General features: G+C 39.7%; 1 protein-coding gene across 3 annotated transcripts in view; it reads left to right on the top strand.

Moving 5' to 3' along the window:
* Nucleotides 1-1736: 1736 nt before the first annotated feature.
* Nucleotides 1737-26690, top strand: part of GPD2 (glycerol-3-phosphate dehydrogenase 2) — a 214008-nt gene continuing 189054 nt past the window's right edge. For all 3 annotated transcript variants that reach the window (XM_043991224.1, XM_043991226.1, XM_043991225.1), the window contains exon 1: nt 1737-2103. The gene's annotated coding sequence lies outside the window, so the exon portion shown is untranslated. The remainder of the gene's footprint in view (nt 2104-26690) is intronic.

The raw sequence follows: 26690 nt of genomic DNA, 5'->3' as shown, positions 1-26690 counted from the left end.
TTTTAAAATTTGTGATTCCCCTCAAAGCTCAATTTATGTGTCACCATCAACAGGAGACTTTTCTTGATTTCCTTGAGCTGCTAGTGTGTCTCCCCACAAATCACCTTGTATTTCTTTTGTATATACTCCCCACTGGAATGTAAATTTCTTGAAGGTAAGGACTGTTTCATTTTATGTTTTTATTTTTATTTTTTTGGGTTTTTTTGTGGGGCAATGAGGGTTAAGTGACTTGCCCAGGGTCACACAGCGAATAAGTGTCAAGTGTCTGAGGTCAGATTTGAACTCAGGTCCTCCTGAATCCAGGGCTGGTGCTTTATCCACTGCACTACCTAGCTGCCCCTGTGTCTTTATTTTTATACCAATGTGTAGCACAGTGCCTGGCACATATTGGGTGCTTAATAAATGATTGTATAGTTAAGGGATAGGGGAAGGAAAAAGTAATACAGCTAGTGAGGCTATTGATTGGAGAGATTCAGGACAAAACAATTCTGGGTACTACCTCATACCTATTGGTTTGGACACTAGGACAGCAGAGGAAAATTACAAGTGTTGTGGGGGATATGGGGAAAATGAGACATTAATACATTCTTGGTAAAGTTGTAAACGGATTCAAACATTCTGTGGAGACTATGGCCAAAGCGCTATAAAACAATACAGTTAGTGAGGCATTTGGCAAAATTATGGAGTTGACTAAGTTTGTTTTTTCTTTCAAGTGACTCTTTACATTGCCCTTTCCCCCTCCCCAACCTCTTAACAAGTCTCTCCATTTCCTCTACTACCGGGTTATTTTTCCATGTTCAACTCTGTACTATATGTTCAAGGACTCTTCCTTTGGTGTAATGTCCTCTTTCTAGTTCATTTCCCTTCTGCATCAGTATCCCATGCCCCATTCTCTTTGATTGGGATGCAAGGAGATGAGTACTAATCTGTGATAATTTGTTAGGATCTAAGTAGATCTGATGATGTTAGGACCTAAGTGGATCAGATTCGTGAGGCAGTAAAATGGCAGAGATGATGGGGACAAAAGCACCAGCTCAGACAGGGATAGGGGATTATTTCTTGAAAATTTTCCCTCCAATTTCCATTACTTTGGGAACCTGGGAAACAATTATTTCTAAAGCTACCATTCAAATCTGGGTTATTCCAATGGGATGTCCAAACTTTTGTTATGATAATGCATTAAAAAACGCATACTATTGAGGGATGGATAGTTAAAAGGAAGGATCCTGACCAGTAAAATAGGAAATTCCAGTGTGGGAATAATTCCTAGGCAGATATGTGACTTGGCTGTAAGACTTAAAAGCGTTGCCAGGAACTACAAAGAGGTTGATAAATGCTAGTTACCTTAGGCGAAGGTAGATAAGATTTGAACCCAAGTCTCCCAAGGTCTGCTTCTTATCTAATATCAATTAAAAGATCTTAGCCCCACCTTTCCCGTGCAGGTTTTGTTCAGATGAGCATTTGAACCAGTCTTTATGCCTTTGACTTGCTTGCTCCTCTTCTGATACACATCCTTTTCTGTCAGGCTTTTATTCCCTCCCTCAATGTGACCCTTATTGTTTACTACTAGAATCATGTGGGTAGCACCTTGAGGTTTGGGGAAGAAAGGTGGTCTATAAATAAAGCAGCCAAAGAATCCGAGCTGAACCCTACCTGTGGCTGACTTTCCATCTGCTTCCCTACCCTGTTGAAGCTCCAACAAGTGGAGCTGGGCATGCTCAGTGGGCAAGGTAGGTTTTAGGGGTGCAAGAAAGGAAGCTTGCTGCTTTGATGACAAGGCTCTTTCATTCGCCCTCTCCTGCCCTAAGGTGGGCCCCAGGACACCCTAGTCCAAAATTTCACTTCCTGGCCTGGTATTTTCTGCGTGCCTGCTGCTGACACTTAGGCGGGTTCCAGGAGGCTGGGGGCACGCCTCCAAGGGCGCCGTGGTTGGGGGATGAGGGGAGGAGGGGGGTGAGGGGCGCTGAGGAGATGGCTTTGGGCTCTTGAGCAGCGGGGTCTCCTCCTGCCTCGTAGACGTGCTTCGTGCTGCCCGGGAAGCATGCTCACTGGAGGCTGCTAAGCCGGAAGGCTGGAGCCCAGGGGTGGCCAGCGAGAAATCAGGTAAGTGAACCCGGGCCTCCTTCCGCCTCTACTAATTTCATGGATGTCTCCCTCGCTGGCGTCGATGGGGCTGGCTCCAGCAGTCTAGAGCGTCTTTTCCTTTGCCCTGGGGAAGCCCGATTTGGGAGGGGGACAAGGAGGTACCTTATTAACAGTCTCCTCCCACCTCCCTGCAACCTGGGGGCCGCACTCCGGGCCTAGCCCAGATTGCTTCCTGGCATTCAAGCGGGATTGCCAGACCTCGGCTTGCTAGACTGGGCTGGTAGGGTAACAGGGGAAGGCGCGCATCTCCGCCTCTGGCCAGGGGCTGGAGAGGACCATAGCTGCTCTGCGAGAGGCAAGGATGCGACGGGTGGGAAGGAGGGCTCCATTGGATCAGCTCAGGCGCGGCCCCACTGGGCAGGTCCCGTGTCCGGGTCTGGCCGTGTTCATTGGGCTGAGAGTTCGCTAGCTCAGGCTCTCCGATCCCTCCACCCCCATCCCCCAGCGACTTCCGCGTTTCCCCAACTGGGAGGGCTCTGCAGCGCGGAGGCAGTGGGCGAGGGAGTGGTGTCAGTCCTTCCAGGGGAGGGAAAGGAGAGGGTGGGGGAGGGAGCAGAGGAGGAGGAAGGGAAGGCGGAGAAGGAGGAGGAAATTAGCTTAGGGTGGGGGTGGGGGACTCCTCGGTGGGAGAGGCTTGGCTGGAAGCATCAGATTACACTTGATCAGCCTGTCCCGGGGTGATCTCCCGCACTGGCCTCCCCCACTGACAGCCCGTCTCTCCTCCTCGTAAGTACCCGGGCTGTAGCTGATTAGAGTTGCTAAGCAAAGCCACTTCCCTGGCATTAGGAACAAGCGTCTCCTGCTCCCTACTCTGTCTCGAGAGGATCAGCTTAAGAGGTGTGTGTGTGTGTGTGTGTGTGTGTGTGTGTGTGTGCGCGTGTGTGTGTGCATGCGTGTGTGTGTGTGCATGCGTGTGTGTGTGTTTGCGTGTGTGTGTGTGTTTGCGTGTGTGAGTGTGTTTGCGTGTGTCTTTGCCGGGATCCCAAGGGTGTTTGTTGGACTGCATCTGATCCCCTTTTCTCTCTCAGGTTTTGCTCTCCTGGGGGTTGGGAGCGAACTGGGGTAAGAAAAGTTTTACAGTTTTCGAATGAGCAACAGCAGAGAGAATACAAATTCTTCAGAGCTCAGTTAATAAACTTTTTTCCCCCTTCTTAGTTTTTCAGTGAAGAGGCAGAACTTTCTCAGGACATTGTGTATTTGAGGGAAGTTTGGTATCTACTTTAAAGTTCTGCTTAAACCTCGGTGGATGCCACTTAAAATAGTGAGAAGTGGGTGGTTTTGCTTTCTTAAGCAAATTAGGATGAAAGAGGACCAAAGGCTATTTGGGGGTCTAAATTGTGTAGGCTGGAGTCCTTCCTCTGCATCCCCTCTCCTCCCACTCATAGTAATACCAATGAGTAAAGATAGATTTGCATAAAGTTCTTCAGGCTGGGATAAAAATTTCAGTGAATGAAGTGTTACACACTTGAAGATGTGCTCTGTAACCTACTTCCTTTCCACTACACTGATATCAAAGAGGGCATGTCTATACAGCACTTTTTCAAGAATCACAAAGATTTACAAGTAGTAAATATGGTTTAAAAAAAAGACAACCTCTGTATAAAAGGTCAGTGTTGCTAAACTCCTTAAATATCAATCAATAGGAAGCCGTTTCAGAGAAGGGAGGAGCAACCCATACTTTACACAAAGACACTGTCCAAATACTGATTTACTCTGATTTCCTTCAAATCAAAATGGAAAGAGAAAGACAAGAAAGACTTTTAAGTTCCCTCAGAGCACAGGAACATTATTTTGTGATATGTTGTGTGCTTACACACCTGAGGAATGTTGACAGACTAGAACAAAACCCAGCATTTTCACTGAATGGGCGACCTCAAACTAGCATAAGAGATTATGCGGTCAATAACTATAGTTTGGTCTTTAGGAGAGAAAAATGTTGATCAAGCAAATAAAGGAAAGGGACAGTTTGGGAAACTGCTGCTGCTATATGAACTCTTGTGTTTAGGGCAGTTAGTAAGGTGACTTTGCATTTCTACAGGTTGACATGTGTAAGGGAAATACAAACTTCTTTTTATAGTTTGATAGTTTTACAGTAGTTCTATCATTTGTGTGCCAGGCATTTCCTGGTACTTAAAGACAAGTCAGTTCATCTCTCTTCCTTGACTTTAATTTTTTTTTTTAATTTTTATGCCAGTCATCCACTGTCTGGAAATACCCAACTGGGGTGTCATTAATACTGTGTCTAGCTTGGAGAACTTTGATGTGGAAAGTGAAACCACCACACTTGATAGTTTTTCCCCCCTCGTTTCATGTCATCTGTGTCAAGTTACAACATAGCTTCAGTATTTTTACATATGTACTTTTCAAATATTGCATCATACTTTATTAAGATTGAAGGTTAAAATACATCCAACCACCCAAATGGATGTATAGTTAAGCCTTCCATTGGGACTTGGATTACAATCATGTTTTATATTCTGGTGATAGCCTGTATTATTAATCACTAGAGTTTTCTATGTTGTGTTAACATTTTGCTTTTTCCCTCTACCTCATGATAACCTTGTAATTATTTAGTCCTGGGATAAGAGCCACACTATTACTAAGGGTCATTTGGTATCCTGTTTTATTTTTTGTGACTGCTCTTTATTCCCCCTTTACTATGTTGTATTAAAAACAGATTTTAATTAGAAAATTTAACTGGCATGTAACTAGTATTGGCCATTTTAAATTTTTCATCCTGTGTAAAGACTTTGTATCTCTACAGTCAAAGAAGGGACTATTGAAGCACTTGATGTAGTTATATCTCAGTCCCTCATGAGTTATATAGGTTTTTTATTTGGCAGTCAAGAAAAGAAGCCAGTGAATTTAATTCCTTGGATTCTGGCATTTCTCTGCATCTTTATTTGCAATTTGGAAAATTAGCCTATTGGATTTTTCAAATCCTGTATTTTTCTGTCTCCATCTGGACTATGGGATTAATTTAGTTGTGTCAAAGAGTTGTCCTAAAGCCATAGGAGGCAATATTAGTCTTTATCAACGCTGGAAATCAGATGTATTAACTTTGCTTTTAAATTAGCCAGTAAGAATTTAAGTGTCTCTTTGCCTAGCCCTGTGCTAGGTCCAGTGGGCAATGAGCCAGGGTGACAGCCCCAGCATTTAAGAAGCTTACAGAGTAGTTGGGAAGACATGGCAAGCACACACCTGAAACAATTAGCAAAATCTGACTTCTTCTATATTTAATTGTTAAGAAATGAGATAGGGGCATATATGCCATATATAGAAGATTTGGTCTTGGCGCTGTAGTAGTTAGGGTAAGCTTTAGGGGAGAAGGAATTAATTTACTTAAAAGCTAGTTTCCCAAATATCATTGAGAGTATTTGATGGTATGATACTTTCATTCTGTGAAATTTATAGCCACCATGGTCATATTCTTTTATGTATTTTGTATCTGTGGTAAATGAAAGAAAAATTCTGAAATTCATCTCTTTGCTGTCCACTTGCTTCCCCCGCCCCCCCCCCATTCCTGTTTTCAATTTATGTCTGCAATTTTAAGGTGAAGATTGTGGAGGAAACTATAGATCCTTTTTATCACTGTCAACAAACTTAGCTAATAATTTATGCCACAATTTACAAGCCTGGCAGGCTACCCAACATGAGGATGCCACTCCCAAATTATGTAAGCATTTATTCACTTTTCTCTAGAAGTGTATGTGTGGGGAATTAACACGTATTAGGGCTGTGATTCACTCTAACAAGGAAAGTTGGGAGATAAAGGAATGATTGAGCAGAATCAGGATGGTAATATCAGAGTGAGCTTTTTAGTAAGTTGGAAAATATGCAGCCAAGTAAGAGTTTTGAATGAATTGAGGGAGACAGAATGATGTAGTGGAAAGAAGCAGAGAAATCAGAAGGTTTGGGTTCTAGTTCTGGGCTCTGACATTAGCTGTGTGATCCTGGGCAAATCACTTTAACACTCTGGGCCTCTGTTTCCTTATCTGAAAAATCATAGAGTTTATTATGTGGCACAGTGGAAAGATCACTGGTTTTTAAATCATGGGAATTCAACTCCTTGCTCTTTTTTTTCCTTCAGATGTGCTCTTACACGGGATGAGTAGTTTGAACTGGATGATTTCTGAGGTTTTTACAGCTTTCGATCTATGAAGATCCCATAATCCCTAAGATCCTCACCACATCTATGATGCTACAAGGCAACTTGGAGGTTGTTCTAGATAGGAAGAACAAATAGGGATAAGCTGAAGATTTGTTACTGAAGGGGAGGGGGGGGACATAGATCTTGAAACTAAATGTAGGTGATTTGAATCTGGCAGTAGAAAGCCAGGAGCCAGGGATGTGGTGGTTTTTTTGTTTTGTTTTGGTTTGTTTTCATTTTCCTTTAATTAGCCAGGAAAAATTGATGAGATTAAAGTGGTAGGTGAGAGAGATAAGGGAGAGGGTATCTGGGACCCAGGATATCAGTGACAGAGTTAGAGTAGGACAGTATTAAATGACCAATGATATAGGAACGGAGAGGAAGTAATGAAATCTGCAAACATTATAGTGACGTTATACAAACAGTAATATTACCATTTTTTTCTGATATGGGGAAAAAAGAAAAAGGTGCAGTTAATTTTGAGTCATTTTGACTCTCCTATTTTCATTGCCTCTAATTCAGGTACTCATTACCTTTTGCCTGGAAAGTTGTAGTACTTTTCTAATTGATCTGCTTGCCTATATTCTCTATCATCTTCTATCATGCACACATCACTCACTTACTCCACCAGCTTCTAGGGTTCCTTGTGGTCTTTTGGATGAAATACAAACTCCTCTGTCATTTAAAGCCCTTTAGAATCTAGTTTTGACCAATATTTCCAGACTTAATGTCCATTACACTTTCTAAGATAGTCTTCATTCTAGCCAACCTGACCTACTGTCTCTTCCTCAGACATGATATTCCATCATCTTCTTATGTCTTTGTATAGTCATCCTTGGGATGCTGTCATTTCTGTTTCTGCTCATGGAATCTCTAACTTCTTTCCAAGAATTGCACAGGTCTCACCTCTTAACAGAGGTCTTTTCTGATTCTCTCAGGTGTTATTTTTTAAATAAACATTTTTTTTTGTTTTTGTGGGGCAATAAAGATTAAGTGACTTGCCCAGGGTCACACAGCTAATAAGTATGTCAAGTGTCTGAGTCCAGATTTGAACTCAGGTCCTCCTGAATCCAGGGCCGGTGCTTTATCCACTGTGCCACCAGCTGCCCCTGTTAATAAACATTTTTATTTAGTTTTGAGTTCCAAATTCTATCTCTCCCTTTCCCTTTACTTTTCCCTGAGGCAGTAAGATGTGAAATGGTTTTCCATATTAGTTTAATTTCCATATTTGTCATATTGTATTAGAAGACTCAAAAGAAAAAAAAAGAAAGTGAAAAATAATGTCATGGGTAGGCTGGTTCTTGGATATCCTCAGTTAAAGAATTAAACTCACACACATTCCAATCAGAGATAGCATAAGGTTTTATTGCAATAGGGTAGCTGACCAGGAGGAGAGATCCTAAGTCTCAACCACCCCGAAGCAAAGAAACTTCCAGCTTTTTATAGGACAGAGTAAACAAAAAGAATCATGCAAAGGGTCTTCTCTACTTCCTGGAGCTCCCCTCTTGTGACACCTTGGTGGAATATTTTGGCTAGTGAATATCTCAATTTCTCAGAGGCTCTATCCTTGGGCTGGACTATATCTTGGAGCAGATATCAAGATGCTCTGGAGGCTCTAACCACATCCTGATCCCCCCAGAGGTTTACATAATTCAGCTCTTCCTTACTAGGGGAGAGAGGGTTCTTTCATGTTACTGAACTGAAAACAAAGCCAATTAGGCCAGCCAGGCCAGCACAGCTCCTTCTCAATGCTGTTCTGCTATTTCTGGTCCTGTCCCCCACCTCAATAGCATGCTTCAGTCTGTGTTCAATCAATATCAGTTCTTTCTCTGAAGGTGGATAGTATGTTACATCATTAGTCCTTTGGGATTGTCTTAGATCATTGTATTGCTGAGAATAGCTAAGTCATTTACAATTCTTCAGCAAACAGTATTGTTACTGTGTACAATGTTCTGGTTCTGTTCATTTCACTATACATCAGTTCATATAAGTCTTTCCAGGTTTTTCTGAAATGGTCCTGCTTCTCATTTCTTATAGCACAATAATATGTCATCACCATCAAATGCCACAGCTTGTTTAGCCATTCTCCAGCTGATGGGCATCCTTTTGGTTTTCAGTTCTTAGTCACTACAAAAAGAATTGCTATATTTATTTTTTTTGTACAAATGGGTCCTTTTCTCTTTTTTTTGGATGTCTTTGGAATATAAGCCTAGCTGTGGTGTATTGCTGGATCTCCCCCAGGTGTAATTGCCCTCCCCTATGAAATTATTTTGTATTTACTCTGTATGTTTTGTTGATACTTTTTGGTGTTTCCATTGTTCCCCCTTTTCTCCCCTCTCTTCCTTCTTCTGCTCCCCCTAAAGTCCTTGACTTTTTATTTTTGGCTTTATATCTGAAGTGACTGTCACTAAACCTAACATGTGGAAGGTGTTCAATAAATGCTTTCTGAAGGAAGAATTTCTGATTCTAAAATAATGGTGATACCTTTCTTTATTCCAGGTTCTGTACTTCAGTCATCAAATTGCATTATGCTTCTGAAATGTAGAGAATGTATTTTGTCTCTTATCCCTTAATGCAGCTCAGGTTTTTCTGTTTCATCTTTCATGCTATATAACTTAGATTTTAGCTTTTAAATAATCCTTGTAGTTCTAGAACTATACATTCAGTTACTGTTTCTTAGTTGCCAGTGCTATACTGTTTCAAAACCAGGCTTCTTTGACCCCCCCCCCCCAAAAAAAAAAAAGACCCACTCATTTTGAGCTAAACAATACTAGTTTGTGGTTGGGCTTTATTTAGGTCAATAGCTGTTTCTGTTCACTAAAATAAGCTAGTAGGAATTCTCTTTCCTCTCTGTAATTTAACAAATAACATTGATTCAAAAACAAAAGCGAATATTTGGGGGGCATGTATCTATTTGATTTTTTTTCTTCAAATTGTCATTTCTTGATGTACTTTGTCCAACAGGACTGAACCCTCCCTTTCAGCAAAGGAATAGTTAAACCAAAACAACTGATTGAGATCTTTTATGACAGTGTATATAACATTGTCTGCCTAGTGTCCTCTCCTAACCCTGCCAAGAGGAGGAAAACAGGTTTCATTTTCTTCCAACTGAGGTCAAAATTGGCCATTCCAACTACTTTGAATCTGGCTTCCTTTTAGTACTCTTTTCATTTATCTTATTGAAGTCTAATCATATCTGTCCTGTTCTATATTTGTTTGATTTTGTGAAAGACCAGAGCCCTTTCTGTTACATTCAAACCTTGCTGTTATCCATCGTATTAACTATCCCTACCTGCTTTGTATAACCTGCAGAGTTAAAGTATGCCATGTCTTTAAGTCAATGATTTAAAACATTAAAAGAAATAGGTTCAAGAATTTTTTTCCAATACCTAGCAGAAATCTAGCTATCTTAGGTTTATCACATTTCCTTAATCTATCAGTCTAGTAATTGTCAAAAAAAGAAAATTAGATCTGAGGTTAGTTGACATACTACCTTAGGTAATCCATGCAGATTTATAGTGACTCTATTTTCTTTATTTACATTTCCTTTATTTAAATTCCTACAAAATATTTAGTAATCTGTTGCAGATTCCCCCCACCCCAAGGTTGGATAGCATTCTCATCAAACTATAATTTGAAGAATTCGCCTTCTTTTAAAAAATTGGAACATTTGCTCATCTCCAGGCTAAACCTCTAGACATCTCTTTTTTTCCTTTCTGATTTCAGAAAGACCACCATTCATCAAATGGTATTGTAAATTATTTCTCTACTTGTAGAGGCTGGATCTTTAGTAACTGAGATACTACTACAACATATCCACATCACTGAATTTTTCAAACCTTCACTAGCTGCCTATTGCCTTAAGATAAAGTATGAACTGCATAGCTTAGCATTCAAGGCTATCTATAACCTGACCCCAACCTACTAAGACAAACTTTTCTCCCATTACTCCTTGTCTCCCGTCAAATGGAGCTAGATTGTATTTCCTGAACATGCCATATAATTACTGCCTCTTCACCTTGGCTCATGCCATTTCCTCTGTCTTGATTATTCTTCCCATCTTCATGTAGCAAAACTGTACTTGTCTTTCATGGCTCATACCCCAAATGTCATCTTTTCAATGCCAATGGAAGTACTTAATCTTGGAATCTAAAAATCTTATAGCTGGAAGGGAACTTATAAGTAATTTAGCTCAACTCCCTTGTTTTATAAACTAGGAAACTAAGATCCAGAAGATGAAGCAATTTATCCAATCACAGAGGATTCAAATCTGATGACTTCTCATTTTTGAATGACTATAGTATGTTTCTGGATCACCTGTAGGGTACACATCATTTACTTCCTTGTTGTAGCTTTTTATATTGCTTATCTTATCTCTCTGATTAAACCGTAAACTCCACTGGGGCAAAGACTCTTGAGCTACCCAGCTTTACATGTCCCATAGCACCTAATATGGTTTCTTGCATGTAGGAGGTGCTGTATAAATACTTGTAAAGCAAATGAGTGCCCTCCAGTTCAGATAGCTCTTAACTGATCAAAGAATGAGGAGCAGGGATCGAATAGAATGTGTTATGCACATATTATATATTTAGATTGTTAACCTGGAAATTAAGGAAACAATATAGGAGAAATAAGGTCTTTAATAAAAGCAGAGGAACTATAGCTCATGGTATCTCTTGGAAGCTAGGAATACCCAAAGATGGGAACAGAGGACAGGGTTTTTATGGGGTAACAGAACAAAAAGGGACCTAAAGATTGCTTCCAGAGTCTGGTACAATTGCTTAATGCAAATGAACTTTTAATAAAAGAAACAATAGAACTGCTCCTAAGTTAAGTATAGATGCTACTAACTCTAAATAGAAACTACTTAATGTAGATGGACTCTTTTATGTAATAATCATAAAGTCCTGTGAGTAAGGTGGGGAACCGTCGTCGGGAGGGGATAAATTGCCTGGGGGAAGGTGGGGTAGGTCCATAAGTCCATCAAGGGTCTGGAATTGACCAAGATCGGTTAGCCCCAGGCAATCTATTTGTCTGGGAAAGGGGAGTGGGTGGGGAATCAGTCAGTTCTCAGTAAATTTGTAGTTATCAAGATACATTCCATATACCTAGTTTTCAAATTAGAAATCATACTAACTATAGTTTCCAACCCTAAAATCAGGAACACATGGTCTGATGAAGGATATCCACAAAACCTTATAGAAAGTAGACTTCCTTTTCTTGAAACCTGGACTACCCTGGAAAATCCAGGCTGCATGGTTGCTCTAGACCACTAAAGCATAGCCATCACAGCTCCCCTGTTAGTTTCAAGCCGTTGACAAACCACTTTGTTCTGGATTTGCAGATGTTAATGCCTAAGAGAGAAAGGAGAAAAAAAGCAAATGATAACCCTAAGGAGAATAATCACTTGACTCTACAAACTGACAAATAAGATTTTATATGTTCAATACAAAACTAGTCTAAGTTGACTTCATCTTCACCCTCCTCTTTCTATCTTTTTTGGGGGATAAATTTCATTTTAACAAAACAAAAACAAACTACACAAGTACATATACTTCTCCAAAACAGTGTGGAGGAGCAACATAAATGATTGCAATAGACCATAATGCAACCTAATTCTTTTGTAACTTAGTGTTTTCTTAAAAGAAAGAAATGGCCTGTTTCCATACCCATTTCCTGCTTTTCTACTCCACTAGTCCCTCTTGTATTCTCTCCTTTCTTTCATCAAAACCTTCTGTGAGCAAAGTGCCCAGTGAAAACATCAGTCATCTCAAGAGTTTAATGTATCACTAGGAATATCTACATTTCAACAGGGGATAAAACCTTAAGCTCTAGGAATGAAAGGTCTAATCATGGAATTGTAAGCATCAGTGGGTCAGATAGAAGAAGTCTCTTCAAGGTAGAGGGCCCTCCTGCCTTTGTGATTCTGAAATCACATAACCATGAAACTTTGAGCAAATTCTCTGGGTGTTTATACTCTCATTTCTAGTGTTAGGGGTTTGGACTACGTGCTCTCTTAAGGTCCCCTTCTGACTCAACTATCTCATATTTTAGTTATTTTTCTCTGGGTGTCTATGACTGTAGCCAACATAGGACCATATGTGTAATGATCATAGGATTATAAATTTAGAGCTGGAAGGGATGGAATAGGCTATCTTGTTTACCTTGTTATTTTACAGATGAGGAAACTGAGGCTCAGAAAAATTAAATGACTTGTCCAAGGTTGAATAGGTAGTAAATGACTGAGGTTCTCTGAGCCCTACTTTTTCTTTCCCTCTCATTTTTCTATGGTCCCTATTTTTCCTTCCCCTTACCTCTGTCCGAGGTATCTTCCCCACTGGTACCTCATAGATCCTAGGTCTGTTCATTCGAAGGCTCAGCAGCTTGCCTGGCTTTCTCTGTGACATACTTTCTTTACTATGGCAGATAGAAAGATGGTACATGTCCCTCTAATAAGAATCATTGTTCACACATGCAAAATTTATCTAATAAGGATTTTTAAAAAAATTAGTGGAAAAGGTTAGGAGTTGTATGAGGTGTAAGTAAGTTGCAGTATAAGATGTAAGCAAGCAGAAAGGTAGTCTTTGGGGAGAGCAGAAGAGGAGGGAAATGCAAAAAAATCTGTCAACTTCAGGAAAGGGTGACATTGAATAATAATAGGAATGTTGTGAGAATAGCTGAATAGGAGACAGCTAAAGAGCTTCAAAAAATCTTTGGTTGCATTCATGTGAGTAATGATGATGTCACTTCCCCATATTTCTGTACTGTTTTAGGAATTACCCAGTGTTTCCTCCTAATAACCCTGTGAGGTGGGTATTACTATTACTATCTTGATTTTAGAAATGAGGAAACAGAGGCTGAGAGATTAAGCACAGTGCCTGGTGCATAGTGGGTACTTAAAAATGCTTGTAGATAGTCAATTAAGTGACTTCCGTCAAATCAAAACTTGACCAGGGTGACCCAGCTAGATAAGTGATTGAGGGAGTATTTAACTCTTAAGTCTTCTGATTTCCAGTTTAGCAATGGAAGAGCCTTGCACTCTTTTAACTCTACCATATTCCTCCACAGCTTATTAGATAGTAGATGATCCTGATGAGCTGCTGTAGCTAACAGAATCTATCCTCTGAAGTTTTATTGTTGTATATATCCCAGCATGTTAGTTTTAGGATTTTAGAGTGGGTAGGATTTAGTTTAACTTTTTTCATTTTATACAGTAAAAAACTGAGTCTTAGAGAGGTTAAGTGAGTTATCTGAGATCACATAACTTAGTATGTGTCCAAATGAGGCCTAGAGCCCAGGGCTCCTGACTTTGGGGGCAAATATCTTTCTCTTAGTCCATATTACTTAGTATTAACCATGCCAATCCATAGGGAAACTTAAAGTAATTGCAGAAAGGAGATTAATTCCAATTAGGTGTGCTACTATATAGAAATAACATCTTTTCTTCCTGTTCCTTTTCTATAGAATCAACATTTTAGGCTTATAAATTTGGAGGGATCATCTACTCTATCTTCCTCATGGTCATTTAGTCCAATCCCCTCCTTTTACAGATGAGGAAACTGAAGCTTACTGAAATTAATTGACAGGATCACACAGGTAAGCAAGGAGAAGGTCTAAGATCAGATCAGGATGATAACACTTGTACCATTGGCTTCACAGGATTGTGAGAGAAGTATTTTGCTAAGGTGTAGTTGTATCATTGTTTTTGTTTTTGTTTTTTTTTTGGTAGGGCAATGGGGGTTAAGTGACTTGCCCAGGGTCATACAGCTAGTAAGTGTCAAGTGTCTGAGGCCAGATTTCAACTCGGGTACTTCCGAATCCAAGGCTGGTGCTTTATCCACTACACCACCTAGTTGCCCCTGTAGTTGTATCATTATGACCTAATAATCATCCCTATGACTGCCCTTTTATTTGGTAGTTCCTGCCAGTGATACTGAACCTGAACAGATGACCACAGCTTCACATGTTCATTCTTCTTTAAAGGGACCATGCCATATAATGTGCTTTCCAGGAATGCATTTCATTGACACACCAGAAACAACTTTCATTCCTTTTTGTCCCTGGGCTTGTGCCCACCCCATAGTTGAAATACTTTACAGCATTTGAATTTACATGTTGCCTTACTGCCAAGGAATTCAAAGCAGGTTTTAAAGGGGAAAGACATTAACCCTTCTTTTCTCTTTTCTTATTTACACTTAAATAAATGAATTTCAGTGCATAAAATATCAAAATGTTGGATTCTTTATCCATTAGGGTTGTTTTTTTTTTTTTTTTGGTGGGGCAATGAGGGTTAAGTGACTTGCCCAGGGCCACACAGCTCCTGAATCCTGGGCCAGTGCTTAATCCACTGCACCACCTAGCTGCCGCTATTCATTAGTTTTTAATGTCTCCTCTTATGTTATTGCAAGCGGCATACATTTTGTTCTTCTGATTATGCCCTTTCCCCCCTTGTATTATTTCATAAAGCTATTTTAATGTTTCTTAATAGTCCTTATAATGGTATTTCTTTCTTTTTTTTTTTTGCAAGGCAATGAGGGGTTAAGTGACTTGCCCAAGGACACACAGCTAGTAAGTGTCAAGTGTCTGAGGCTGGATTTGAACTCAGGTACTCCTGAATTCAAGGGCCAGTGCTTTATCCACTGCACCACCTAGCTGCCCCCTATAATGGTATTTCTTAATTGCATTATATCATTCTATTGCATTAGTGCACCCCAATTAATTTGACCATTGTTGTACCTGTATCTTTCTTCCAGGTGTTTGCAACTAAAGATAATGTTGTTATAAAATCTTTGAATAGAACTTAAAGACAACAACAACCCTAACACTCATAGTGTGTGTATGTGTGTATATATATATATATAATATATATAAATAAATTTTTTTTTGGTGGAGCATAGAGGGTTAAGTGACTTGCCCAGGGTCACACAGCTAGTAAGTGTCAAGTGTGTGAGGCTAGATTTGAACTCAGGTCCTCCTGAATCCAGGGCTGTTGCTTATCCACTTCACCACCTAGTTGCCCCCCATAGTATATATATATATGTATATATATATATATATATATATATATATATATATATATTTTTTTTTTTTTTTTTTTTGCGGGGCAATGGGGGTTAAGTGACTTGCCCAGGGTCACACAGCTAGTAAGTGTCATGTGTCTGAGGCCAGATTTGAACTCAGGTACTCCTGAATCCAGGGCTGGTGCTTTATCCACTGTGCCACCTAGCCGCCCCCATAGTATATTTTTAACAGTGAAATTATGGGCAGCTAGGTGTCATAGTACATAGAGTATTGGGCCTGAAGTCAGGAAGTTTTGAGTTCTTATTTGCATTAAGATATTTACTGGTTATATGACCCTGGGCAAGTTATTTAACCTCTGTTTCTCCCAATTTCCTCAACTGTAAATGGGGATAATAATAGAACTTACCTTATAGTGCTATTGTGAGGATCAAATGAGATATTTGTAAAATACTTAGCACAGTGCCTACTCACATAGTAGGCAGTATACAAATTCTAGGTTATGATGACAATGTCCATGTTTATGATTGTTTTTGTAACTTTTATTACATATCGACAGATTACAAACTACTAGAATCTTTTTAGAAAGCAATTCTTTGGGGGCGGCTAGATAGCACAGTGGATAAAGCACCCAGGAGTACCTGAGTTCAAATCTGGCTTCGGACACTTGACACTAGCTGTGTGACCCTGGGCAAGTCACTTAACCTCCATTGCCCTGCAAAAAAAAAAAAAAAAGAGAGAGAGAGAGGAAAAAAAAAGCAATTCTTCAAGCAATGAATGAATATTTATTTCATAGATATTCCACCAGCATTGAGGTTTTTTTTTTTTTTTAGTGAGGCAATTGGGGTTAAGTGACTTGCACACAGCTAGTAAGTGTGTCTGAGGTCGGATTTGAACTCAGGTACTCCTGACTCCAGGGCCTGTGCTCTATCCACTGTGTCACCTAGCTGCCCCAGCATTGAGTTTTAATAGCTTCTAATTTTGCCAAATTAATGGGTATAAGGTAATATCTTAAAGTTGTTTTAATTTTCAAGTGGTTATTAATAGTTTGGTTTTTTCTCTTGTGCAAATTTATTTCTATCCTTTGACAAAGTGGACTGGCATTTACCTTTTCAAATTTTAACAGCTCCATATATATTTTAATCTTCCAGTTTTATCTGTCATGTTTGGCATTAACTCATCTAAGTTTTATGGTTTAAAAAGTCCAAATAGTCTATGAATGTGAATTGTGTTTGTTCTGGCAGTGTCAAGCATGAAGTAAATCTCTGTTTCAGTGTCCACTTGCTACATGCATGGGGAAGAGAGGTCTCTTGAACCTTAGATGAAAATCCACCTTTCTTTTGGCATTATACGATTTGGAACTTGAAGAGGCTTTACAGATTATCTACTTTAACCTCCCCTCACTTGGGGAAACAGATACCCCTCCAAACAGGTTAAGCAATTTGTCCAAGGTCATGAAAGTAGATATAAGTAGAGCTGGCCCTTGAACTAGAGTTTTTTGTATCAAGCTTGATTTCATGGTGAATTTTAATTTTTAATGAGCTCAGTCCTGAATAAACTAAACCTGCACCAGCAATTTCTATTAGGGCAGAGAAGAAGGAGGTAAAGAGGAGGTTGGAATGCTATGTGTTCTGGGCCTTCTGATTTCATTTGCATTGGTAATTTTGACTTGGTATCTTCTATTTGTGTTTGAGTAGGGATGGATGGGATATGGCAATAGAGCAGTGCAGAACAGAATGGAAAGGTTCTTGGAGAATAGCAGGTACATCAAAAAGGTGGTTTTGGTGGTAGCAGTTGAGTAGTGAGTGGTCAGGTGCTGGAGTTGACAGACAGAACATCTTGCCTTACTTTGTGTTGGCAAACAGAGTTGAGGGTAATCGATTTCTTTTCCAAACTTCTTGCCTCAGAGAGATCCCTAACCAGTAAAGAATAAGGCAATTATATAATGGAAATAACACCGAATTTGGAGGCTAAGAACCTCGTTCAGATATAGGTTGGGTTAGAGGGCCTCAGTTTCTATCCAAATGTGATTTTATGACTGGGATTTGGAGTCTGGCTCTGCTGTTTCTTATTTATGTGATATTGGGCAAGTTACTTTTTCTGAGGCTTAGTGGTCTCATCTGTAACTGAGCAGAATTCAAGTAAATGATATCTATAGCTCCTTCCAGCTCTAAGTCATGTGATCCTATGAAATCGTTCATGAATGCAGGGTTTAAAATTTTTCAAGGGTGTGTCTGCTCTGGACAGTTCCTTTGAAAGGTTCAGGAGTAGGCATAGAGCTGATTGCTTTTGATTCAGGGACCTTCCTTTTTGATTAGTGAGACACAAGGTCTCTGATGGTTTGGTGCTTTTGTCAGAAGTCTGTAGCTGATTCTGAAAGCAATTTCCTTCTCCCTCTGATCCAAAATAAATATATCAGGAAGTACTATTATGGATGGAGGACAAGAAACCATTCATGTGGGTTCAAGTTATGTCCCACTACTGAAGGTTAATGCAGGTCAGAAACCTTTGAGTGAGCCTCCTGCAGGCATTTTATTAAATCAGCCAAGTTAACTGAACTACTAGAGATAGAAGTATAAACAAATGCACTCCACGTGATTGGAGGCTGATGGAAAGTATGGGAAAGCATGCCATTTGTATGTGACCTGTTTAGAAGATAACGCTAAAGTAAAGCACCTTGCATATTGGACTTGCTTGGGAAAAGGCATTGTGTTCTCAATGAAACTGATTGCAAACACGTCATTGTGTGCCTTGGAGGGAATATTCATGCAGGGGTTAGTGGTTAGAGCTGTATACACTGATTCCTATCTCCTATTTTATCTGGTAGCAAAGCTTTGTTTCCAGTGGTTCCTTTTGTTTAGGATACCTTCCTTATTCTTCATCCTTGAAAGCCCAATTTAAATGCTATTATAACCCCTCAAAGGCTTCATTGTTTTCTTTGTCCCTTTATTCAGCAATAACCTTCCTCAGACCTCACATAACTTTGTTTTACGTCTTGCTAATGTGCCTATCATAGGGTGTGTTTGGTTCTAGAAGTCACAATTTAAGAAAGATACTGATAAGCTGGAGAGTTTGTGGAGGAAGGCAACAAGCATTTAAAAAATCATCTACTGGGGCAGCTAGGTGGCGCAGTGGATAGAGCACCGGCCCTGGATTCAGGAGTACCTGAGTTCAAATCTGGCCTCAGACACTTAACACTTACTAGTTGTGTGACCCTGGGCAAGTCACTTAACCCCAATTGCCTCACTAAAAAAAAAAAAAAAATCATCTACTATGCATGAGTGCCTGTGCTAAGCCTTGGGATAAAAAGACAGATATGACAGGGTTTCTAACCTTAAGGAACCTACATTTTAAGGGGGGAAACATGTGCATATGTAAATATATACATGATATATGCAAAATGAATATGAACTTGTTTTAGGTATTCCCAAATACTAGCAACTGGGGGAATTATGAAAGGTGAATGAGCTGAGTCTTGAAGGAAACAAGGGGTTCTGAGGAATGGGGAACAGCCAGTACAAAAACACAGAGATGAAGATGGGGTGTTGTATGTGAAGAACATTAGCATGACTGAGCATGGCTGGATTACAGAGTATGTGGAGGGGAGCAATGCGTAAGAAGACTAGAAGGGTAGGACTAGACCGGATTGTGAAGACATTTAAATGTCCAAATGAAAGGTTCATATTTGATCCTAGAGGTAATAGGGAGCCACTGGAGTTCATAGCTCATGGGGACAATTAGGTGGTACTGTAGATAGAGTGTTGGGCCTAGGACTCATCTTACTGAGTTCAAATTCAGCCTCTGACATTAGCTGTGGGCAAGTCACTTAACCCTGTTTGCCTCAGTTCTTCATCTGTAAAATGAGCTGAGAAGGAAATGGCAAACGGCTGCAGTATCATTGCCAAGAAAACCCCAAATGGGGTAACAAAGAGTTGAACACAACTGGAACAACTTGGCAGCTATATGGAGGATGGGTTGGCTTAAGAAACTTGAAGTTGGGACCCTAAATAAAAGGCCATTGAAATGGTCCAGGTGAGAGAGTGCCTTAATTAATGTGGTGACTGTGTGAGTGATGAGAAGATTAAGCTGAACCAGAGATGTCATGAAGATAGAAACAAGATTTGGCAATAGATTGGATATAGGGATTAAAAGAGAGTGAGGGGTCAAGAATGACATTGAAGTTTCAAAACTCTGTGACTTCACCTCTGGTCTACTTCTCACATACAAAGTATTCTTAATCTCTTCCCATTCTACTTGTGATTGGTTGGTTTCTCCCAATACTTCCTTTTTTTTTTTTTTTTTGGAGAGGCTTTTTGGAGGGGTTGCCCAGGGTTACACAGCTAGTAAGTGTTGAGTGTCTGAGGCCAGATTTGAACTCAGGTCCTCCTGATTCCAGGGCTGGTGCTCTATGTACTTTGCCACCTAGCTGCCCCAGTACCTCCATTTTAAGGAAGATATCCAGGCCAATGATACCTTCATTCCTTTCCCAGCCACACATCTGACTCTCTGGACTTTCTCTACCATGCCCCTGCATTGGATACCCTCATCTCTTTCTCTCAAAACCCTTCCCCCTCCTCCCCCCCATTCTCTCCCCTCCCCCCCAATGCACACACCTTTTCAGTTTCCTTTTATGTAGTGGTCTCCCCAGCTAGGATATAAGTTCTTTGAGGACAGGAAATGCCTTTTTACTAGTATATTTCCCCCACAGTGCTTGACCCATAGTAAGTGCTTAATAAGTGTGGGGTCTGGAATTTAACTAAGGGCAAGCAGAGGCAATTATTCAAGCAAGATATCCTTTATTAGCAGCGGCCTGCAACCTGGAAATAGGGAGATATTGTTGACTTGCTTTCATTTTGTGCCCAAAGACCAGGACTAAGAGCTGGCTGGCGGGGGTGGGCGTGGGGTAATCCCTAGTAGGGTCTTCTGATTGTCCTGACAGCACATCCTTGTACCCCTTGATGGGGAGTACTAAGGACAAGGAGCAGTATCCCTGGGAGAAGGATTTTGCTCAGCTGTCTTTTGTTTAAATGGCAAACAACAGAGTTCCTGCCTAGGGGGAATGGGGGGGGGGGCTGGGAACAAATTACATTCCTCAGCTAAAATATGCTGGGAGGGGTTTATCTTTAAGCTAAGGTAAGAAATGCCCTTTTGAACAGAGAAGGGAATATTACAAATTAATATTAATAATCGCATGATATAGCATTATAATTAATTTCCTCATTAATGCTTGTTGATGAGAAAGTTTTGAAGAGAGATGAATTTGAAAGGCAAAACTGGGAAGGAGTAAAGATGTTTTGAATGAGTTGAGTCTGAGATGGCTACTGGTCTGGAGCTCAGAAGAGAGACTCTGATCTGGAAGTCATTAGTATAGGGATAATTTAACCATAGGAGCTTAGGTAGTCACCAGTGAGAAAGTATATAGAGGGAAAGAAAAAAAAAGAGAGAGAACCCAGCACAGAGCCTTGGGGTAGACCTAAAGTTCATGAATGTGACATAGAATAGATGAAGAATGAGCAAAGGACACTGAGGAGAGATCAGCTAGGTATAAAGAGAAGCAGGAAGATTAGTGCTGTAAAAATTCAGTGGAGAGAATATCTTGGAAGAGAAGGTAGGGTAGTATGATCCAAAAAAAGTTTGAGAGACATCATTTTGGGGTAAGTAATCATTTTATTAATTACGAATAGTGAATAATTAAGAAAAGAACAGTCATTTGGCTATGTCTCTTAAACCAAAGACCCTTCCTGGAGCTGTCTCAATGCTTATATGCCCTTGGAAGAGTGGGTATTCCTGGCAATCAACTTTGATTGGTTAACAATTAATGAGAGAATAAATATTTTAATAAGAGATGGGTTCATTCTAATGAGGGGCTGTGTGTGTGTGTGTGTGTGTGTGTGTGTGTGTGTGTGTGTGTGTGTTGGGTCATGACTGATTATATCACTCTTATTCCCAGACCAGCCCCAGCTTTGGGCAGTCTTGACAAAGGACCCCCCTCCCCCCAATCCTAAACAGGACACAACCCAGAATTCACCTAGATTAAATTGTCTTTACCTTTTTTTTTTTAAACTATTTTTTTGGGGGGGGACGACGACAATGAGGGTTAAGTGACTTGCCCAGGGTCACGCAGCTAGTAAGTGTCACGTGTCTGAGGCCAGATTTGAACTCAGGTCCTCCTGAATCCAGGGCCAATGCTTTATCCACTGCACTACCTACCTGCCCCTGTCTTTACCTTTTGATCAGATCTAAGCTTTCCCAGTTGCGGGGAAGGGGGGTGGGGGGAATGGGATGTGTGTGAACAAGATTGAGAATGTTAAATCCAATCTCATTATCAGTTCTTCAGGGGGGCTGATTTGACCTAGGAAAGAATAAAGAAATTGGAAGGGAAAAAATTCTGGATCTCCCAAAAAGTAATTGGCTATTAATATTATTATTGATTATTAATATGAGACAAATAATCTCAGTCTACCATGTCAGATGATGCAGAGTTCAAGAAGGAAGACTGAAAAGAGGCCATTAGGTTTGGCAATTGAGATCATAGGTAACTTTGGAAATAATGAAGTAGGAATCCAAGGTCTTTGAGTTCATATCATATAAGGATATATTGAAGGAACTATGAATATTTAGCCTGGAGAATATGGAGGTGGTGGATGGTCATTATATCTAAGTGTCTAAAGGACCCTTCTTGTGCAGGACACAGTAGACTTGCTCTTTTTGGCCTCCCACGGCTGAACCATGGGTGAAAATTATATTTAGGCAAATTTAGTTTTGATATCAGGGGGAAAAAATAAAACTACCTAACAATTTGATGGATTTCTTTTAATGGATTTTTTTTGGGTGGGCAGTACAATGAGAGTTAAGTGACTTGCCCAGGGTCACACAGCTAGTAGGTGTCAAGTGTCTGAGGTCGGATTTGAACTCAGGTCCTCCGGAATCCAGGGCTGGTGCTCTATCCACTTCACCACCTAGTTGTCCCCATAAAACTATTTAACAATTTGAGCTATCTAGAAGTGGATTGGGTTATATCTTCTCAGTTACATTTTTAGTAGATCGGCCACCTGCTGTAATTAATATTTTTGACTGGTAACCTGTGAAACAAAATTTAAAAACTGCTTCCCAGTCCTTTGAGGCATTTTTCTGTTCCTTTCTTGATAGTAGCTGAGCATTAGTGAAAGGAATAGAGGATCCAAAGAATGTCACAGTTTGTAGGCTGTCCATGGATATTCACTTAGGCAATGGCATTCTGTAGCTTTCTTATTCACAGAATGGATGGACCTACTACTGGAGGAAATGATTCATTTATCTGGACATTCTAAGTATAAATAAAACCAGAAAACAAATGGGAGGTATGAACAAATGTAAGAATAGTTCACAGCTTCCCTCTCCTAGGAACTGGTAGAGTAGATGTTATTGGTATTCAGAGGAAGCAAGTACAGTACCCACTCTGGGATCACTTTCAACTCCAGGTTGGTAAGAAGGTTGGGTCCCCAGGAGGTAGCTCATTACTGTTTCCTTGAAGGTTCTAGTGGTAACCCTGAGGGATGGTGGCTTCTGGTGTATTTCTGCCAATATCAATTAACTAATTGATGTCGATTAGCTTTTTCAAAAGGATATTTACCAAGAAAGTAAAATAAGTTATGCAAAAATATCTAAGAAGGTATAGTAAGGGTAGAAAAAGTTACACGAAAAACATTTCAAACTGAATGCACACTTTTGCTTCTACACCCATTTGGTCCCTGGAGGCTATGAACCCAAACATGAAGTACAAAGGTACCAAGGCACTCATGTAGGGAATACATGTGGCCTAGGGGTAATGACTGATTTGGGGTGACCTTTTATCCATCAAGTTCTCTTTTGGGTATGGTCTTGTTCCACTTAGTGGTTCAAGTTATTTTCATGTTTAATTGATCCAGATTCTTTCAGTATGGAGTATCTTGGTTGTATCTCTTTTTTTTTTCTTTTTTCTTTTTTTTGCAGGCAATGAGGGTTAAGTGACTTGCCCAGGGTCACACAGCTAGTAAGTGTCAAGTGTCTGAGGCCAGATTTGAACTCAGGTACTCCTGAATCCAGGGCTGGTGCTTTAACCACTGTGCCATCTAGCCATCCCATTGGTTGTATCTCTTGACAAACAGTTTGATCTTTAGGACTTCTGCTTGTATTGGCTCAGGTGGTTTCTGCTACTGGCTCTGGTTGCTGAAGGAACCTCTGATGGCTTTTCCAACCTTTTAATCTGTCAATAAGCTTTTATTGCCTACTGTGTACTGGGTACTGTGCTAAGTGCTAGGATACAAAAAGAGACAAATGATAGTCCCTGCCCTCAAGGAGCTCACAATCTAATGATTGAAAAGTCATAACCTGATTCATTCCACCTCATAATACTTACTCACCTATGATCAGAAGAGAGGAAACACAAAAGAAACAGGTACCATGATCTTAGAAACACATGGTGGCCAGATGGGGAAACATGGCAGCTGAATCTACTGCCTCTACCTAATCATAACCTGGAGGCCTAAAGCAGCACTTGAAAGCTACTAGGGAAGAAGCTGATTATACATTTGCTCAGACCTGTTTGTTGTTACCACAGATGTATATCATAGAAGCTATTGATTAATCACAGTATCAGAATCTAAAGTATATTACAAGTACAAGAATCTAAGGTACAGTGAATATTTCATCCTTCCTCATTTTCTCCCCTGAACTCAGTGCCTAGTAGATATTTCAAATTGCCCCAAATTCAAAACAACTCATTATCTTTCCCCTAAACCCTTCATCCTCCCCTTCTAAACTTCTCTATTTCTGTTTGAAGGCAATGCTAATGTTTGAGTTGTCATTTTGACATTATCCTCTACTTTTCCTTCTCCTTCACCTCCCATATATAACCAGTTGCCAAATCTTGCCATTTATACTCGGAAGCCATATAATATAACATTGCTCAAATCCATTCCATTCTCTGCTCACATAGCTATCACCCTTATGTTGGTCACTTTCACCTTTCACCTAGATTATTGTAACTACCTCTTTTCAGCCCCATGGGACATTATTTTCCCTCTTTCACTCTGTGATCCATCCAAAGAGGAATGAATGCCTTTGCATTGGTCATCCCTTATGCCTGAAATGCATTCCCTTCTTACTTTTGCTTCAGAGTTCCTCTCTTACTTTAAGATAGACCTCAGGTACTATCGTCTACATTAAGCCTTTCCTAATTTTCCTCTTCCCCTCAACTGATAGGACCTTTCCTCCCAAACTACATATTTAGCTGTTTTGTACATATTTAAACATTCAATTTACATTTATGCTGTATATATTTTTATATATATTTCTTGACTCCCCCATTGGATATAAGTTTATTGGGAGTAAGGGATTATTTGATTCTTTGTGCTTGTATCATTTCAGTTCACCCAGAGTATTTGCAGGCATTAAAAGTTGGATCCTTTAATTTTTATATGTGCTATCTATCTTACTACACCAGCTTACTTCTCTCCTCCCTTCCCCTATGGTGAATTAAATGGTGGTAGGTCAGGTACCATCAAGATTGAAATCCATAAATATAAATAGTTACTATTAATATGCAGATTAGCCTACTTATTTCTTTTGTCAGCCAGGGTCATTGTGCTTCAGGTGGTACTTGATCCCCCTAGCTTTTGGTTGGTGGGCTATATTCCAGAGTGCATCTGACTTGTTGAGATGCAACACATCACTCTGTTCTAAGCGTTGGTCCAAAATCTAAAGTTCAGGGATAATGAATTGAGGGGAAAGAGAGATGAGGTGGGAAGTCAGATGCAAATAAGCCTACCCCAGTGAAATTAAAAGTTACTTGTAGTAGTCCAGGAATTTTCCACAGCCAACAACTTTTCTATTTGCTACGTAACTTGTTAAAATGAATGAGAAAGGACAGCTTTTCAAAGGTAGAATTCCTTAGAATTGTTAGATACAATGTTGACCCCAATTTAGCTTTGTTTAATTAATTCCTGTTTATAGGTTTTCATTTTGACTAATTTTCTTCTGTTCTGGCTCTCTTTATTTGCTCCCCATCCCCTGCTTTTATGCAGAATGTTGGATTATCTGTACTTATTAAAAATACACAGCTTTGCTGGCTATTGGTCCTAAACAGAAAAATGTGACCTGCTTTCCTTGTGACTCTTACCCTCATATTAGTGGGGTCTATCAAACTGACCTATTTTAAAAAAAGAAGGCAAGAAAAACAAAAGAAAAACAAAACCCATTAGAAAAAAAATTATGTATGAATATGTGCACATATTAACACAAAACAAATTCCTGCAATAGCCATGTCCAAGAAAAAAAAGAAAGAGCAAAGAAAAAGATTTTAAAATCTGTACTCTGAGCCTATTAACTCTCATCTGGTGGTGGATAGCATATTTTTATCATGAGTCCTTTGGTTGATCATTTTCCAAACTTACCTTTCACTGACTGATAAACTGGTCATAAGAATGAGTCTTGATTCAATTAATTTTCTTCAGCTGTTCTACTTTAAAATGATTTTTAAAAAATCAATAGTCTATTTTGCATTTTTAAACCATCTTCACCTTGGGATTTCTAAGCTCCCTGTAAGCATCACACATAGCTTTTTGATGACTACTTAAAAGGTACCATAAAAATCCAAAGGAATAAAATAAAATGAGAAAGTTTTTACATTTAGAGGAACAGAGGCACAGAGCTCAAAGTTACAGAGTTTGTGGGAGGCAGAGTTTATGAGAATGTTAATCTAGTTCTAACTTAAGTGCTTTGTTGTTGATTTTATCCAGTTTAGAAGCCTGAATCCTTAGATATAAGCTTGTATAGTTTATTATTGTTATTTATATAGTATATTTTCTAGGCAACCACTTATTATGCAACCTCAGCTATCGGAATGTGACCAAGAACCAATAAAAGAAAGAAAAAAATATCCTCTGAGTAGCTAGAATAGATGGTACAGAAATCCATATATTATAAAAGTTATTGTGTTCTATTCAAAGCAAAGTCTTCCAGGTGCTCATTGAGACCCTATTTCTTCATATTTTAGACCCAATTCTAATAACTTTGATTATACATTCTAGCTTTAATAGATTCGAATTATCAAGGTGAGAGGCAGATAAACTTCTGGAGGCCTGATATCAGTACGAAGTAAATGCAGAAAACCTTATGGTGAAAAAAAATCTGTGTGTGTTTGTAAACATACATGTATATGTATATATATGTGAATATATATACACACACACCCTATTCATCCAGTCTGGGGCTACCTAAAATATGATAAACAATTTTATACCAGACAGCCCCTGATGAAATGACCCTGCATCACCAGGAAGAGATGAAATGTTGTCAAGGAGAAGGAAATAAGAAAATACTCTGGTATCTTTGCCAAGAAAACCTCACAGGGGCAGCT

The sequence above is a fragment of the Dromiciops gliroides genome, chromosome 3, assembly GCF_019393635.1.
Source record: "Dromiciops gliroides isolate mDroGli1 chromosome 3, mDroGli1.pri, whole genome shotgun sequence".
Lineage (NCBI taxonomy): Eukaryota > Metazoa > Chordata > Mammalia > Microbiotheria > Microbiotheriidae > Dromiciops > Dromiciops gliroides.
Note: the sequence above shows the minus strand (reverse complement) of the source record. Positions and strands in the feature narration are given on the sequence as shown.